Consider the following 17770-nt stretch of genomic DNA (forward strand, 5'->3'; position numbering starts at 1 on the left):
CACGGGCCACTGGCCATGGCATTGGCCCAGCTGGCTAGCGTTGGCAGCACTGATTGGAGTGGTGATTGTAACACTCCCCGAGCGTCCTTGGAATGCGGAATATTCCACTCATTTTTTCTACTCCTCCTTACTCACCACCGTGAAAATGAGTCATCACCCGGTTCATGTAGCTCACCCAAGGATTTACCGCCCACACCACCATGCCACTAAGCCCCGTAAGTGTGTGGGAAAAGAAATGTCTCGTCGTTTTTCTGTACTCACGTCTTCCGTAAATAATCATATTTCTCCTTTACAAAGACACTTAGAACTGCACTTTACATCACGATTATGGGTAATTGCCCTTTGACAAGTAAATGCTGTTGCTCTTTCACGCATTATCGTAGAGTATGAGGTAATTATTTGTACTGTAAATCAGACTGCCTTGTACTAATCAGGGTTATAGTGAAAATCATATAAATGTTTCACACAACTAACATTATTTGTACTTCACATCACAGATACACTGATGCTCATATTTGGCACAATTCCCCTGAGTATTGAGTGGAATAATTTAGGTATACCGAAGCAGCTATTGTTCATTGTGGCTCGCTCACAAGTCGTTTTCTTTCAGGTAACAGTAAGGCAAACTGAAGGTATATCCAATAATTTTTTAACCAATATCCAATAAACAGTATCAACTCCTGTATTGCACTTACTCTAAATCACTTATATGCACTTGTAGAACTTATAAAAGACTTACATCGTAGCACTTTCTATAATTCACTTACAAAATCACACATTTCACTCATTTATGAAAATACACAAACTTCTGCACTGCTGTAAACTATTTACACTTCCCCACACACCTGCTTAGTACTCATACTACTCCCGAAGGGCTTGGTTGTGGAGAATTTGCCCTTGAAGTGGTAGGCTGTGTGGGGGAGCGCAAGCAGGCGGCGAGAGTGTGGGGGAAACGGCTATGCGGCGTTTTTTTCCACAGATGACCGGCAGGTCCGCGTCACTTTCCCGATGTCCTGGGTCATCTTGCACCTCCTCATCGCCGAAATCATCACTCTCGTAGACTGTCCCTTCCTCCTGGAGAAGTCGGAGAGCCCTCTCTGGCGTCGGAGAGCAAGTAGGGGTTAGAGGGCAAGAGAGCTCACTCTCCACGTGGTAGCTTTTTTTTTTCTCCTCAGAGGACGTACTCGTGCTGAGTATATGAGAGACAGTACCATCGAGGGCACGTCCTACGGCACTATCACTAAGCCCTTTACCTGGCAATAAGGGCGAAACTTTCTCGGGGATTGATGAGGCAATCGGCCCTTCATGCGGTGGGACAGAATCGGACGATGTCAAGGAAGATGACGTGGCTCCTCTCGCTACCATTGCTGAGTACAAACTGAACAGTGCAACCGCAGGGTTCCTGGGGGTCCTACCTACCCCATAGGGATCACAGAAAACGGTAGTGTAATAAAACAGTGGCGGGAAGGTGAGTGCGGTATAGCAAGGCAACCGGCAGCCCTCCGCTCCCTCAATCCTGTCATGCATACACGTCAACCGGCGGATAAGGGTTAAGGGCCACAGCTTCAGGCCACCGTGTGCTAAAATCAACAATAGTGAGGATATACTTTGATCCATCACTTGCCCTAGGAGAGATTGGCTCAACAATGTCAACTGCTACTCTCTTGAACGGTTCAGAGATTACAGACATTGGTTTCAGTGGCGCAGGACGGACACGTCCCCAGTCAGTGGTACGCTGACACACATCACAGGAATGCACAAGCCTTTTTATTTCCTGTCCCATTCCTGGCCAGAAAAAGTCAGCATGGATGCGGTCAGAGGTTTTCTTTTGGCCCATGTGACCTCCCATGACTGAACAATGACCCAATTCGAACACTGCCCGGCGATACTTTGCAGGAACGACGAACTGCAGTCAAACCTCGCCCTGGGGTGTTTGTGACTCACGGTACAGCTGTCCTGCTTGCGAAGGAACCTGGCTTGACCTCCCCATGAATACTTAATCACTTTACCCTCCAGCTTCTTATGCACTGAGGCAAGTGTCGGGTCAGACTTATGTTCTTGGACAACGTCTTGACTACGAATCAAATCTTGCAGCGTTGCGACGGTCAACGGGGTGACACGATTCAGAGCCTTGGCCATGGCTCGTGTTACTGCAACAGCCGAAGTCTAAGTAGCAACATCTACGGCACAACTGTTTTTGACGCCTGGTATGTTGCCGATAATGAGGTCAAACAAGGGTTCTGGCATGACAACAGCAGCTGTCAAGCCAGTGTAGAAAGGAGATGCCACCTGGGTATGTGCCTCAGGGAACAATCTCAGTGACCCATCAATAAGTCTAACTTGGTTCTGCTTACCCGTGTACTCGTCGGGCCGAACTAAACTTTGTTTGACAGAGCAACCTGAGGAACCATTATCTCTCAGGACATTTACAGAAACACCTCCCACAAACTCTGGCTGAACAAGAAAGGCAGTGTTACTGGTGGAAGGGTCTGAGGAGGTAGCAGCCAGTCCTTGGCGAGACTGCAGAACAAACGATGCAGCAAATGTGGTGCCCTGAGAACTTGGTACCTGAGGGGTCGTGCTCACCATCTGAGGAGCTGGAGCATTGACTACCTGTGGAGGAGGGTTCACTGTCATTGGGGAACTAGTGAACTGCGAAGTACCTGTACTGGTGGGGTTGGCACCACTGTACAGTAGCCTTGCTGTGACATAAGGGCTGCATTTGCATCCTGCCTCCGATACGCTTAAGTCGATTGTCCTGACTGAGGGTTACGTGGTTTGTCCTTGCCCTGCTGCTGGTTAGGGTTCTGCTTATCGTATCGTTTCCACTCAGGTTTCTGAGTGTTTTGCCCCTGGTCCTTCTTCTGCAGTTTTGGACCTTGGCCATTATTCTGAGAACGGCCTTGTTGCTGGGGTTCAGTCTGAGACGGTTTCCCAGATTTATCAGGTTTCCTGTTCCAGGCATGCTGCTTGTGAGTTTGATACCCATATGCAGTAAAGAATGCATCAGCCTTCTTCACCATTTGGCTGGCATCTCTTACCTGGCAGATCTTAAGTTGAGCCATAAGTTCAGTAGGCCACGACTTTTCCAGCTGCGTGCGCAGCATAAGGTCAGTTATCCCCTCACGCGTGGAAGGAGTTTCATCTTTCTCCATCCAGCAGTAAGCTGGTCAAGAAACTGAACAGCAGTCTCTTTATCCTGTAAACGTGCCCTCATGAACTGACTCTTGGCGTCGTCAACTGCGAGACCGTACGCTTTGACGAGTGCGGCCTTCATCACCTCATACTTGAGATTGTCTCCACGAATTCTGTGGAGAATATCGAGGCCAGGTCCCTCAAACAGGCTAAGAAACTGAAGCCGCATAGCTGCTTCATCCAGCTGGTACAGTTGAGCCATGTCTTCAAAACAAACTATGTATGGCTTGATTCACTCGCCATCTTTGTATGGGGGAAGCTTGGTGTGTGGGGTCGCCATAACATGTGCAGGAAGAACGCTTGTGGAGCTTGAACCAATTGCACCAGACGTGTCTGAAGCCAAGGAATCTTGCTTGAGCTTCAACATTTCAAATTCGTGTTTTTCGCGTGCTTCTCGCTCGGCACGTTCATGTTCTCGTTGTTCACGCTTGTATTCACGTTCTTTCTGACGTTGTTCTAACTCGTGTTGACGTTCTCTCTCTCGTTGTTCTAACTCGTGTTGACGTTCTCTCGCGTTGTTCTAATATTCATGTTGACGTTCTCTCGCGTTGTTCTAATATTCATGTTGACGTTCTCTCGCGTTGTTCTAACTCGTGTTGACGTTGTTGTCGCTCTTGTTCTAACTCAAGTTTGCGTTGTTTCCGCTCGTGTTCGCGCTGTTCTCACTCATATTCGCGCTGTTCTTGCTCGTATTCGAGCTCCTTTTCGCGTTCCTCACACTGAATTCGATGCTCTTCATGAGCATCATTCTCACGCTGCTGTTCGTAATTAAACCGAGAGAGGACGAACTCCTTAATTTCAGTTGGGTCCATAAGACCCATATCTTTGGCTTCCTGTACATAGACGCTGGTGGACATGATGCTAACTCAATCTAAATAACTAGGGACTCAGTACTGACTGATTTTTTCAGAGAAAGATGTCAATAATCGAGAATAAAGAATATAGGCACAGGTTAGTGGTGACCAGTTTTATTTAATTAAACTGGTAAAGAAAGAAAATTAAACAAACAACTGACTGTGAAAACTATTATGTAAATTAATAAAAATGAATCAATAATCACCAGTAAGGTAGTGCCTATAGACTTTAACCCCTTAACCGCAGGTGTAATTCCAGAATAACATTGCAAAAACTGGACCAAACCGCGGGTGTCATTCTGGAATGTTTGTGAATATTTTGAATACCGTGCATTTTTTCTGCGCGCCAATTGTTTCAAGGGAGAGTAGCTATTAAGTTCTTTCACTCCAGCTGACCCCCACCTCCCTCCTCCCACCCCCCGGGCCCTCAACCTCCCACCCCCCGGGCCCTCAACCTCCCACCCCCCGGGCCCTCAACCTCCCACCCCCCGGGTCCCCCACCCCACCCCTGACCAAACACGCATCAGTATCTGTCCAGCTTTGTGAGTGACAACAGCGCTGATGTGGCAGTGAAGTGCGGGCAATTACAGTGCCTTTTACCTGCCTCAGCGAACACAGAGTGGGTGTTTATCGTATGTGCAGTGTTCATATATGTTTATAGTATTATTATCAGAATGAGGTTGGGATTTGGTAATGGTGTGTGAGGCGAAAAACAGCAATTTTAGATTGCTCACTTCTAATGGCACTGCCCATCCAGTGATAGTCAATGAAATCATGAAACCTACATCATTGCAAAGCCGAAGGTTAGTACTTTCTAATGGTACCTTATTTTTCGCTGTAGATTTATTCTGTGCAGAGTTATAAAGGTTTAAAGTTTGTTTACATTTTGGCTGGAACCCCCACGGGGGGGGGGGCCAGTCGGGTCAAAACAATGCCCGCGGTTAAAGGGTTAATGATAAATACCTAAGTATGAATGAGTGAGTATTATCTCGTGAATAGCTTTAGAACTAGGAGTTAATATCCTGGCGAGGTCGCCAATTGTCATGGGGTTTTTAAGATATGAAATATTAAAGGATAATGTTCAGTAACACTGAAGTAGGGCAATGAATGGTCTTGCTAAAAATCAAGCAATGATTACTTTATGCTGGCTTGCTTTGCCGATTCTCTCAGGACGAGAATTTATAAACTTTCTCAACAGTACACAGCAGAGACTAATTACTCACAAATGCAGTTTATTAGTACTGTTGGCCTCTGGAGAAAGTGACTTCACCCCTGACAATAACTAATACTATTAATGATATCAGGTTCTTGCTGATGCATTAACTCCTAGATGGCACAACAGATTTTAAGCTTAATACAACAAGATTGGCCTAAGTACCAATTATGAATAGCAATGCATTTATGCAAGCTAGGAGCTATAAGTGAAATAAGCTCAATGGAGAAATGAAACACGAGTTTACATTACATTAAGCTCGAGAAAAAGAACTATTAAATTTACTGATTACAATAAAATAAATTTACGTTCCATTTCAAAATGAATTCAAAATAAAGAGATCGAACTCACTCACTCACTCAAAAGCTAACTCTTAAACCTAGGAAAATACGAAAAGAAAATACTGGTCAGGAAAGTGGACAAAGCGGATGACTGGAAGGACACTGCACTCACTGTCTCTCGCCAATCACAGCTAAGCGGGAATACGGAGGTGGTGGGAACTAGGTGTCGTTGAGGAAGGACACTGCCACACACAACCTACTTCCGTGGCGCTCAAACCTTGACTAACTCCAAATCGTGGGGAAGATGCAAATGTCCAGCCACATTACTAACAGCTAGAATGAACGAAACACGCCCACAATTGCTCAGCGGAAGTGCTAATGTCTTGCACAAAGACGATCATTTATGACACATTGAGAAATTGCCTGAAAAACACTCCCGGCTAGGTGAGCAGTTAACTGAACAATAAACACTGGGATTCTACTAGAGTTCGCGGTTTCTCACCAAATGATGTCACGAACCGACTCGTGACATGTGTTACCAGGACAACTCAGCTGCCCTGATTCACTGATACGTCTTTGTTAATCTCTTCAGTGCCATAAGGTCATTATTATTATTATTTTTTCTGGCTAAATGATTTAGTTGAAGAATAATTCTATCTTGACTGGGTTAGAAACGAAAGAAAGTGGAGGCAGGAAGGAAAAAATCGTGGATGGAAGGAGACTGGGTATGTAAAAAGGAAGTGTTAGTAAGGAAGGAGAGAGAGAGAGAGAGAGAGAGAGAGAGAGAGACAGAGAGAGAGAGACAGAGAGAGACAGAGAGACAGAGGCGAGGGGCTTCAATCATGTACTGGAATTAGTGCAGATAATGATTCGCTGCTTATTGTTTCTTTCTTTCTTTTTTTTTTTGAGATGCTGTAGGATGCCTGTGCCATGAGAACTGTTACCCCCCCCATCTTCCTTCCTTTCTTCTTTTCCGTTCTTCTATACTTCTTCCCTTTCTCCCTGTTTCTCCGTTTCCACCCTCCCCGCCACGTAACTTCATCTCTACTTCCACCTTCTCACCAACACACTTTCCCCTGCATTCTCACCTCAACCAGCTCGACTCTTCTTCTTTTCCCTCCCTGTACTTAAGACAAGGTATTTTTGCTATACTAAAAAAAAAAAAAGGATAATAATATAAAAAAGTGCATTAATGTGGAAACAATCTTCATAGTAGTAAAGGGACATTGCGGACACAGATACCGACCCTCCCTACATGGTCAATATTAGCTGGATAATATTGTTTTGGGAATGATCATACACACACACACACACACACACACACACACACACACACACACACACACACACACACACACACACACACACACAGCAGCAGCAGCAGCAGGAACAGATCATGGTCGTAGTGAGGGGACTCTGTCTCTCTCCTACTCTTCATCCTTTGGCACAATCGTCCAATCCCAGCTCACCCATCCCAACACCACCCTTGAACTCCTCTAACCTTTTAATATCCAATTGCTTAGTTTTATATACTCTGAACCCACCCCAACCAATTAAGCAGTATTTGTCTCAGCTTTAAATGCTTTCCCTCTCCCACCTTTAAAGCTCCCTAAATCCACTCTCAGTACTTCTGACCCAGACAATTATCCTCCTCACCCCCTTGCTCTCCCTCGATGCATTTCAACTCCCTCTTGTGACAGTATTCCTGCAGGTATAGAAAACTCTACTGTATCTTTTCCTTAGTGATGTACTTTGGTTATTACAAATCATTAATCCGTGGCATATTGAATTGATCTGTACAAAATCATATTGATATACATGAAAAAGAGAATAATATGTCATGCCCTGAACACCTTATACTGTATAAGTATATATATTCTAAAGTAAGGGTGCTCGGGACCTTCTTGGATTATCGGATTGCTGGTCCAGATTGCTATACGTTATCTGCAGGGGTGAGTGGAAGGGTTGCCTGGTTCTAACACTCCCTGGCCTTAGAGTACGTAATAGATTGAGAAGGACAGACTCATGGTATCCTATAAATGCTGTAAATAAAAATAGATTGAGGCTGCAGCTGTTCTGTACGCTAAAACACAGGACCATGATCTCTGAAATACTGTACTCTGCTGTAAGTCCTATTTCAGCAACAGACACAGGTATTTATATTATTTCGCCGACTAATTAAAGGTACTTAATACTGTACCAGCCTGAAATGTTCATCTCACAGTTAACACACATGCCAATATATACCTCTGTGGTCCAGTGGTAAAGTGTGCGTGTTCGTGCACTGAAGAACCAAGGTTCGCGCCCCGCCAGGGTAACAAACTTTGGGAGCGTTCTTCAGGCCACATACTGCATTGGCGGACACAAGGGGTGCTGTGGTTGAACCAGTGTCGCATACTATAGAGTATGCTTGCACCCAGTCGGCTTGCGTGGGCCGATTACACTTGTTTCACAGACTACACACATATCCGAAGCCACTCCAACACTATAATTACTCTTACAAGCACTTTTCACCCTACATACAATCTCTACTAGACAGCCTAAGCCACTTGGTAGAGATACATTGACTGTATCATCCCCATTTCGGTAGGGATAGGCCGTTCCTGCAGTGGACACTCAAACGGCTGATGAGATGAGATGATATATATATATATATATATATATATATATATATATATATATATATATATATATATATATATATATATATATATATATATATATATATATATATATGTGTGTGTGTGTGTGTGTGTGTGTGTATGTGTGTGTGTATGTATATATCATCAGCCATAACTAGTCCATTGCTGAACAAAGGCCTCCCCCAACCTTTTCCACGAGTTCCTTGACTGAGCCAATCTTTGCCAAGTTTTTCCTACAAATTTCTCTACCTCAACTCTCCATCTCCTGTCTGGCCTTTTTCTGCTACGCTTACAATCTCTTGGTGTCTCGTCAGTCAGCTTCTTGCTCCATCAGTTATCCCTTATTCTTGCTATATGGCCTGCCCACCTCCATTTCTGTTCTTTTATAATTTCTATAATATCTTTGACTTTAGTCTGCTCTCTAACCCAAGTTGATCTTTTCCTGTCTCTTAAAGATATTCTGAACATTGACATTTCCATTGCTCTCTGAGAACGGATTAATTTATTTTCCATTGATTTTGTCAGTTTCCAGGTCTCACAACCATACGTCATAGCTGGAATTATACATTCGTTATATACTTTCCGTTTCATACAAACTGGCAAGCTACTTTTCATAATGTCTTTATGTTTACCGAAAGCTTTCCATCCAATTGTAATGCGTCTTTTTATTTCGCTATCATGATCTTTCGTTAATTTTAGTACTTGTCCCAAGTAGTTGTACTCCTCAACTTCTTCAAGAATTTCATCGCTTATTCTGATGACGCTCTTTGGTGTTTGTGGATGAAACATTAGTTTTACTCCGGTTCATCTTCAGCTTTACTGTCAGACTTTCTCTGTTCAGGTCATTTAACATTTCTTGCAATGCCTCCGCTGTTTCTGAGGTTAGGACAATGTCATCTGCAAATCTTAAATGGTTTAGCTTTTCTCCATCTATGTTCACTCCTTTGTTTTCCCAGTGTAGCTTTCTGAAAATACATTCTAGGCATGCTGTAAATAATTTTGGTGAAATTGCATCTCCATGACGATCGCCCTTCTCAATCTTAATTTTTTCCGAGTCCTTATGTAATTTAACTGTAGCAGTTCCCTCTTTATATTAGTTTTCGAGCAGTTTTACAATTTTCTCATTCACTCCTTGTTCTCGCAATGAATTTATATTTGCTATGTGCTCCACAGAATCAAAAGCCTTTTCGTAATCAACAAAACCTAAACACAGTGGTTTAATTTATTCTGTAGTTTTCTCAATTAGCTGATTCATTGTATGTAGATATTCAATGGTCGAATACCCGCTCCGGAATCCTGTCTGTTCACGAGGTTGGTTTTTCTCCAAAATTCTGTTCGTAAGAACTTTAGTGATGAGTTTGTAAATGACTGATAATAAGCTAATGGGTCGATAGTTACTAAGATCTTTGAGTCACCTTTTTTGTAGCGTAAAATAACTATTGCATTACACCATGTTTTGGGAACTTTCTTCTGTTTTATACAGTGGGTAAGTAGGTGAGCAAGCCTATTTTGTACTTCTGCTCCTGCATCCAACAGTAAATCTGTTACTATTCCATCTTCTCCCGGAGCCTTCCCTCTTTTCATATTTTTAAAAGAAATATTTACTTCGTCTGACGTTACCTCAGGTATTTCACTTGTGTCAAGTGAAAAGTTAGCTATTGGTACTACTGTCTTTGATGCATACAGTTCTTTGTAAAATTCTTCAACTTTCTTCACCATATTATCTCTGCATTTAATGATTTCACCGTTTTTTTCTTTCAGTGATGTCATTTGTTGCTTTCCTAGTGCCATTTTATTTCGGACCTGTTTCAGATTTTTAACTTTCTTGGTGGTTTCTTTGATCTGGTTCATGTTTCTCTTTCTTTTTTCTTCTCTTTATCTTTAGTTGATAAGCTTATTTAATTCCGCTCGTTCTATTCCACCTTTCTTTGTTTTTACTTTCATTTCCTTTCGTTTTTTCATAAGCTCGAGTGTCTTTTCTTAATATTTCTTGGCTTTGGTTGTATTATGTTTTCCTACTGCCTCCGCTGATTCCCGTAGCACTTTTGTTAGTCTGTCATTCAGCTCATCAATGTCACATTCAGAATTACATAGAGCCTGAAATCTGTTCCTTATTTCCAACTGAAAGGCTGCTTTGTTTTCGTTTACTTTTATTGGGCATATCTTTTTATCTTTAAACATCTTCTTTCTTTCACTTCTGAAATTGAATCTGGCAGTGCAACCCACCATTCTATGATCACTACCTATATCTACTTTGTTGATAACTGTGACATTTGTGATCATGTTATTCTTATCTGCTATAATGAAGTCGATTTCATTCTTTGTTTCTCCATTTGGGCTTCTCCAGGTCCACTTTCTCCCAGTTCTTTTGTGGAAGAATGTGTTCATTATTCTCATGTTAAACATTTCAGCAAAATTTACCAGCATTTCTCCTCTTTCATTCCTTTCTCCCACTCCAAATTTTGCCATACATGCTTCTCCATTTCTCGACTTACTAACTTTTGCATTGAAGTATCCCATGAGTATAATATATGTTTTCTTTTCTTCGTCCATCATCTGGGAGATGTCATCATAGAATGTTTCTATTTCTTCATCCGGGCTTTGAGAAGTTGGTACATATATAGTTGTATTACTTTCAGGGTCTATTTTTTGCATAGTCTAATGACAACAAATGCTGCTCTGTCCGATACACTGCTGAATTTAACAATGTTGTCTGCAAGATTTCTGTTAGTTAGCAGTCCTACACCACTAACTCTTTTATTTTGCCTTCCTCTGTAGAAAAATAGGTGGTTGCAGTCTTCGAGCTGAATTACTTTTTCTTCTTTTCTGTGGATCTTACTCAAACCTACAATATCCCAAATAATGTTTTCCAGCTCAGTCATTAGGTTATCAAGTTTGTAGTCGTCTGCGAGGCTTCTTACACTGTATACATAGATCTTCATGGATTTCAGTTTGTCTAATATCCAAGAGTCTAATTTTCCAACGCAGTGCCTATTCACTTTCGGTGGCACACTGCCCGTAACCACAGGAGGCAGTGCGGTAGGACCTTTAGTAGACGATGATCCAACAGGAATGCCCGTCTGGTAGGTAGGATTGTGGCAAATAATCCCACCTCCCTGCCACATAGATTCTGGTGAGATGTAATTTTTGTGCCACCTTATTCATTATTTTCGATGGAGCCCTATATATCTATAGGGGGTCCCATGGTCCATGTCGTCTAAGACAGTACCTCGTGTGTATATATATATATATATATATATATATATATATATATATATATATATATATATATATATATATATATATATATATATATATATATATATATATATATATATATATACTGTATATGGCTCATTGTGAACGATACTGTCTCAGTTACTCTTTTTGTTGTCTTGCAGTGAAGCTTAATGAGCCAGGTTGTTTAATGTGTATACGATGGTATATATGCAGTGAGGCTCAGGTGATGGACATGTATCACACCTGTAAATTGCCCTTACAGTTACCTGTCATTGAGGTATTTCATTACATTACGGTACTTGATTTGGGCAAGTTCTATCAGATCAAGGTGTTTCTGCTGATTAATTTGACTATTCATAGTTGTAGTGCAGGTGAATCACACTGTTTTGACTGTTGATCACTGTTAAAAAAAAAAAAAAACGGGAAACAACGCCAGACTGAATGAAACCATTTACATTTAAGCGAAAATAATCTCCATAAATACCTCATGGTGGATAAAAAAAATGTATAGGATATTATTTACCCTCGAAAAGCACCTCGCCAGCTTCCTGATATCATCTGTATGTAGTCAGAGTTAAAAAGGTAAGGGTTATGGTTCGTTAGAACTGGAGAGTCTATGAATACGACGTTCCTTCCAAAAGAATAATGTTATACTGGTTTTATTGTTATCCGACGGAACTTGGCCACACCCACACCTTGAACACTAAGTTATGGTTACACGAAATTCAGTTGGCCCTTGTTATGAGGTGGTAATGTGTTTCCATGGTTACTGTACCCACATTTTCGGAGCTCTTCAGCTTATTTCACGTAGCTAAGTGGCAGGATAAGACAATGCTACGGCTCTATATCCTCTCCCTAGCACATCTACGTGACTAGCATATTTTTTGCTAGTCTGTTGTTATGACCCAACATTCACGATGAAGAGGTGTTAGTGTTAGGCCAAGTTAGTGTAAACAGAGTATAGTTAAATCAACCCTCCAGCCTAACTACACCAGGCGATTAACTAAACTGAAAGAAGTTTATAGTCTTCAAGTCAGAATAAACGCGGTATAGAAGAATGAGCAGGATCAGAAAGATAACTGAAGGGTATGTCAGCTTGCTACTGTAAAATCCATTCCCGTGTTACCCTTTTGGAAGTGCTGGGGCCCGAAACTTGACTACCATAATATAGAACATTGACACTCGTATACTCATTTTACTCTAGCTTGATTTAAAATTGTCGCCGCTTGTATGCTGAGTTATAACAAGAGATTACCATTAGAATATGATGTTAGTTGTGAAGGAGTGTCATGGAAAAGTTGTAGAGCTGTAGTATTGTCTCATTCTGCCAGAGATACGTGAAATTAGATGGAAAAGGACGAAAATCTGGGCCAAGTTAAGGTGAAAGAATTATAGTTCGTGGTCCTGGTGGCAGTGCATCAAAAAACACTGTCTTGTGGGATTCAAACTTGTGCGCTACACATGATCATACCTTCACCTGGCGTCTCACACCACTATAACACCAGGTATTGAAGACTAATGTAGAGAGGGAAATACCAAGACCATTATTTTGGACTTGGATGACTGAGGTGCATGGTCAATATTGCCGACACTTTGTAGGCGTCATCGTTGTCACTATCAGCAACAAAATTCGGATCATGCACTCCCATAGTGAGTGAATGGTAGGTACACCACCTTCCAAACGAAAATAAGACGAAAGCAGACAGCTATATAATTTATGATTTATAAACTAACCTTCGTTCAACGTTGTTAGCGGAGGTACTTAATTCTATTGTCTTAGTGAAGACAGTAGCACCAGTCGAGCAGGGCAGTACTCCCAAGATGGATGGAAAGCTGATGATATGGAGAGCTGGAGCTCCCGTTTCATCAGCCTTCGGGACAAGTTCCTGACCATCCCCCTTTGCTGAACTTTTTCAGTGTCTCAATAACATAGAGAGTAGGCCAGTATGGTCTCCAGTACAAGTTTCTCTAATTGTCAGCACCAAACTACATGCACAGTACTCACTCCACTTCCTTTTCAAAATTAAAAAAGAAAAATGGCTCAGTCAAATCTGGCCTCAGAGTCCCCAGGGGGGGGGGGATTACAAATTCCCCCACCATCCGTCCCCTTTCCCGGTGACGACTCACTTCTTCATTTCTGCAACATTCGCGTTGTCTCCTCTAACTTTCTCTCTGTCAAACATCACCTCTCCTCCTCTAAACTTCACCTTCTCTTGCTGACTAAGACTCAGCTGTCTGAGGCAACTGACAGTAAACCCTTTTCTGTTACCTCCTAATTTCTCTATACTCATTTCAAAGCTAAAGGTGGCTGTTGTGTATATGTGCACAATGATTTATCTTGCTCTCATGTTCCTGAACTTGAGTCTTCTGAATCCTCTACTCTCTGGCTTCGGCTTTCTTGTCATTCTCTGACTAAATATATCTGCGCTGTTTACTTATCCCCTAATCCTAGTGACTATGAAAAATTTTTCAGCTGTCTTACTTCTATGATGGAACACATTCTATCCATTTCTCCTTTCTCTGAAATCTCCATTCTAGGAGAGTTCAATGTTCACCACCACCTTTGGCTCTCCTCTCCTTTCACTGATCCACCTGGTGAACAAGCCTACATCTTTTCTATAATTAATGACCTAGAGCAGCTTGTACAGCACCCTACCCTTATCCCTGACTGCCTTGGAGAGATCTCCAACATACTTGACCTCTTCCTTACAACTAATCCTTCCGCTTACACTGTTGATCTTTTCTCTCCGTTGAGCTCCTCCAATCACAACCTTATCACCTTAACCTGTCCTATCACTCCGGTACGGCCTGTGGGCCCTCCAGAGAAACGTCGTCTGTGGCATTTTGGAGCCGCAGATTGGGAGGCCCTCAGGCAGTACTTCTTTGATTTTCCCTGGAATGATTATTGCTTTCATGGCAGGGAACCATCTGAGTGTGCACTGCCATTACGGAGGTCATTCTCTCAGGCCAGGAAGCATACATTTCCTTCTCATATCCTCTGACTTATGCAAGAAAGCCTTGGTTTAATCATGCTTGTTCTAATGCTGTCCGCAACAAGGAGAGGGCCTATAAAAGGTACCGAAGCCAACCCACCCCTGAATCACATCTTACTTATGTTTCTGCCTGGAATCGTGCTAAGTCTGTTCTTCGCTCGGCTAAAAGTATTTTCATCCGTACTAAATGCTCTCAACTCTCCAACTCGATGTCTTCCTGCTCCTTCTGGCACCTTGCCAAGAACCTTTCTAACAACTTTACCTCATCATCTTTCTCTCCTCGTTTCTACTAAGATGGCTCTGTGTTATTTCTTCTACTGATAAAGCATATCCCTTTGCTCAGACTTTTTCCTCCAGTTCCACCTTAGACAATTCCGGTGCTGTTCCTTCATCACTTCCTTCATCTGACTTCCTCATGGCTGACATTAAAATTTCTTCAACTGATATGTTTTCTGCCATCACTAGCCTTAATACTAACAAGGCATATGGGCCTGATGGAGTCCCTCCTGTTGTCTTCAAGAACTGTGCTTCTGTGCTTACACCCTGCCTAGGCAAGCTCTTTTGCCTTTGTCTGTCAACTTGCACCTTTCCTTCTTGCTCGAAGTTTGCTCTCATTCAGCCGGTCCCAAGCAAGGGTGACCATTCCCAACTCTCTAACTATCGTCCAATTGCTTTAACATCCTGTGTCTCAAAAGTTTTCGAGTCAGTTCTTAACCGAAAAATTTTAAAACATTTCCTATCACAACCTTCCTTCGCATCGTCAGTGTGGGTTCCGTCAGGGATGCTCCACTGGCGATCTTCCCACCTACCTTTCAGACTCCTGGTCATCCTCCTTTCGAGACTATGGCGAAAGCTTTGCCATCCCTCTTGATATCTCAAAGGCTTTCGATCGAGTCTGGCATAAATCTTTAATTTCTAAACTGCCCTCTTACGGTTTCTATCCTTCTGTCTGTGCCTTCATCTATAGCTTCCTTTCTGGTCATTCTATAGCCGCTGTTGCAGACGGCCATTGTTCTTCCCCTAGATCTATCAACAGTGGTGTTCCTCAGGGCTCTGTCCTTTCACCGACTCTCTTCTTTTTATTCATCAATGACCTTCTAAGCTGTACATCTAACCCTATCTACTCTTACGCTGAAGATTCCACCATTCACCTTTCCATTTAGTTTCTGCAACATCCATCTCAGCAATTACTTCAACAAACAAGGGTTGAGGCTATGGCAAACCTAATGTCTGACTGGCTCATATCTCTGACTGGGGTAAAAATAATCTTGTCTTTAATGCATCAAAGACTCAGTTTTTGCACCTATCAACCCGAAATAATCTTCCACAGGAGTACCCACTAATGTTTAATAATATCCAGCTCAAGCTTGCATCATCATTGAACATGCTTAGGGGCGGGACTTATCTTGGATAGATCATATTGCATCTCTTGTAAAATCTGCTTCTGAGTGATTAGGTGTGCTAAGCCGACTCCATACCTTCTTTACCCTTGCACAGTTGTTGACTTTATACTCAGGTTTTATTCGCCCCTGCATAGAGTACAACTCTCATGTGTGGGGAGGCTCGTCACATACAGCTGTTCTCAATAGGGTTGAGTCAAAGGCTTTTCATCTCATCAACTCTTCTTCTCTTACTGGCTCCCTTCACCCTCTGTCTCTTCGCCGCACTGTTGCATCTTTATCTCTTTTCTGTCGCCACTTCAATGGTTGTTGCTCCTCTGAACTGTGTGGTTGCATCCCTCCATCTCTACAACGGGCACATAGCACCCATCTAGCAACAAACTCTCACCCCTTTTCTGTCCGACTCTAATGCAAGAGTTAACCGTTACTCCCAGTCCTTCATTTATGCAACAGGTCAACTCTGGAACTGCCTCCCTCTGTTTGTATTTCCTACGTCCTATTATCTCCAGTCTTTCAAACGCTGTGTGTCCAGGCATCTCGATATGAACGGATCTTGAATTTGGCTCTCTTTTGGACTGTTTTTGTTTTTTCTTTGGAAGGAACGGTTTGCAGGCCACTGGCCTTTGGTTCCTTCTTTCTTGCTTTAAACAAAATCATAACCTCCGTTCCTCTCCATTGGCGGTGGTAATAAAACAGGTAAAATAAAGAAAAGTAGAAGCTGGACAAGGCAACAAAAGAGAGGAATGGTTTGTTTTCCCCTCAGCTTAGGGGTCTTCTCATATTTATTTTTCATAGAGGACGTTATTACTCTCTTGCAAGTTACCGGTGCATTCTGTGAAAGTATTAACAAGATAGTAAGAGCAGTCTACAGAATATTAAGGCACAAAAGGCAAAGCAGTTAACCAAGCAAGAGTTAGAAATCTTGCCAGTTTACCTGAACAGGAAGGTAAATCTGTCCAGGCAGCTGATTTCCGTTACGTGTACCATTTTTTGTACTCATTTTTATCCAGGAAAATCTAGGCCCCGGGCCCGTATTCTCGTTGGTGAAGGAAGCCACCTCACACCTCTTCTTAAGCAATTTATTATGATTCTTACACCTTACTGTCCTCCTCTGACTCATGTAAATTCTTTTTATATCGCCTCACTTAATATACATACCTTGCAAATCGATGTTAACTGCCATATCAAAAAATAAATCGCTAAGGAAGAGGTGTTAGGTAGCCTCTTTAACTTATATGAATACAGGGGAAGGTTTGGGTAGGTTAGCATTCTTAGCGTCAGGTTAGGTTGGTTTGTTAGCCAGTTTGGTTAATCTGTTAGCTTAGGTTAGGTTGAGGTAGATCAAGTTAGGTTAGTGTAAAAAATAGAAAACTGGAAAAACGATCAAGCTGGAAAAACCAAACTTTACGTGTATTGCCAAAAATTGTATACATACCTGAAATATGAGCCCATGTTGCTAGAGCGAGGGTGAGCCGGAACTACGGAGTGACCGAACTGGATTCAGCATTTCCTGAGTGACGAAAAGTTGTGGTGTCGCAAAAGTATGTTAATGGCTAAAATAATTTTCATTGTTGAGACCTAGCAGCGAAATTTGCTCATAAAGGAAACGAAAACGATTACAGAATCTCCTCTCATTAGTGTGTGTGTGTGTGTGTTTTTTTTTTTTGTTAATGCACAGCCGACCTGGATACCTTCCAAACTGACCAGACTCAACAAAACAAGTCCCTAGTTTCCATACTTGTCGTCCATATTAATGTGAGAGTCCTTCAATGTCAGTTTGCGACGTGCCGGTGAGAATGTCATAACTGGTGTGCCGAGAGTACCCCTACGATACTATAGTCCTTTTGACGTAACTGGTGTTGATGCCTTTGTGTGTATGTGTGTGTGTGTGTGTGTGTGTGTGTGTGTGTGTGTGTGTGTGTGTGTGTGTGTGTGTGTGTGTGTGTGTGTGT

This window comes from Coenobita brevimanus, chromosome 81, assembly GCF_032717465.1.
Source record: "Coenobita brevimanus isolate Jiangsu-jjx chromosome 81, ASM3271746v2, whole genome shotgun sequence".
In the NCBI taxonomy this organism is placed as follows: domain Eukaryota; kingdom Metazoa; phylum Arthropoda; class Malacostraca; order Decapoda; family Coenobitidae; genus Coenobita; species Coenobita brevimanus.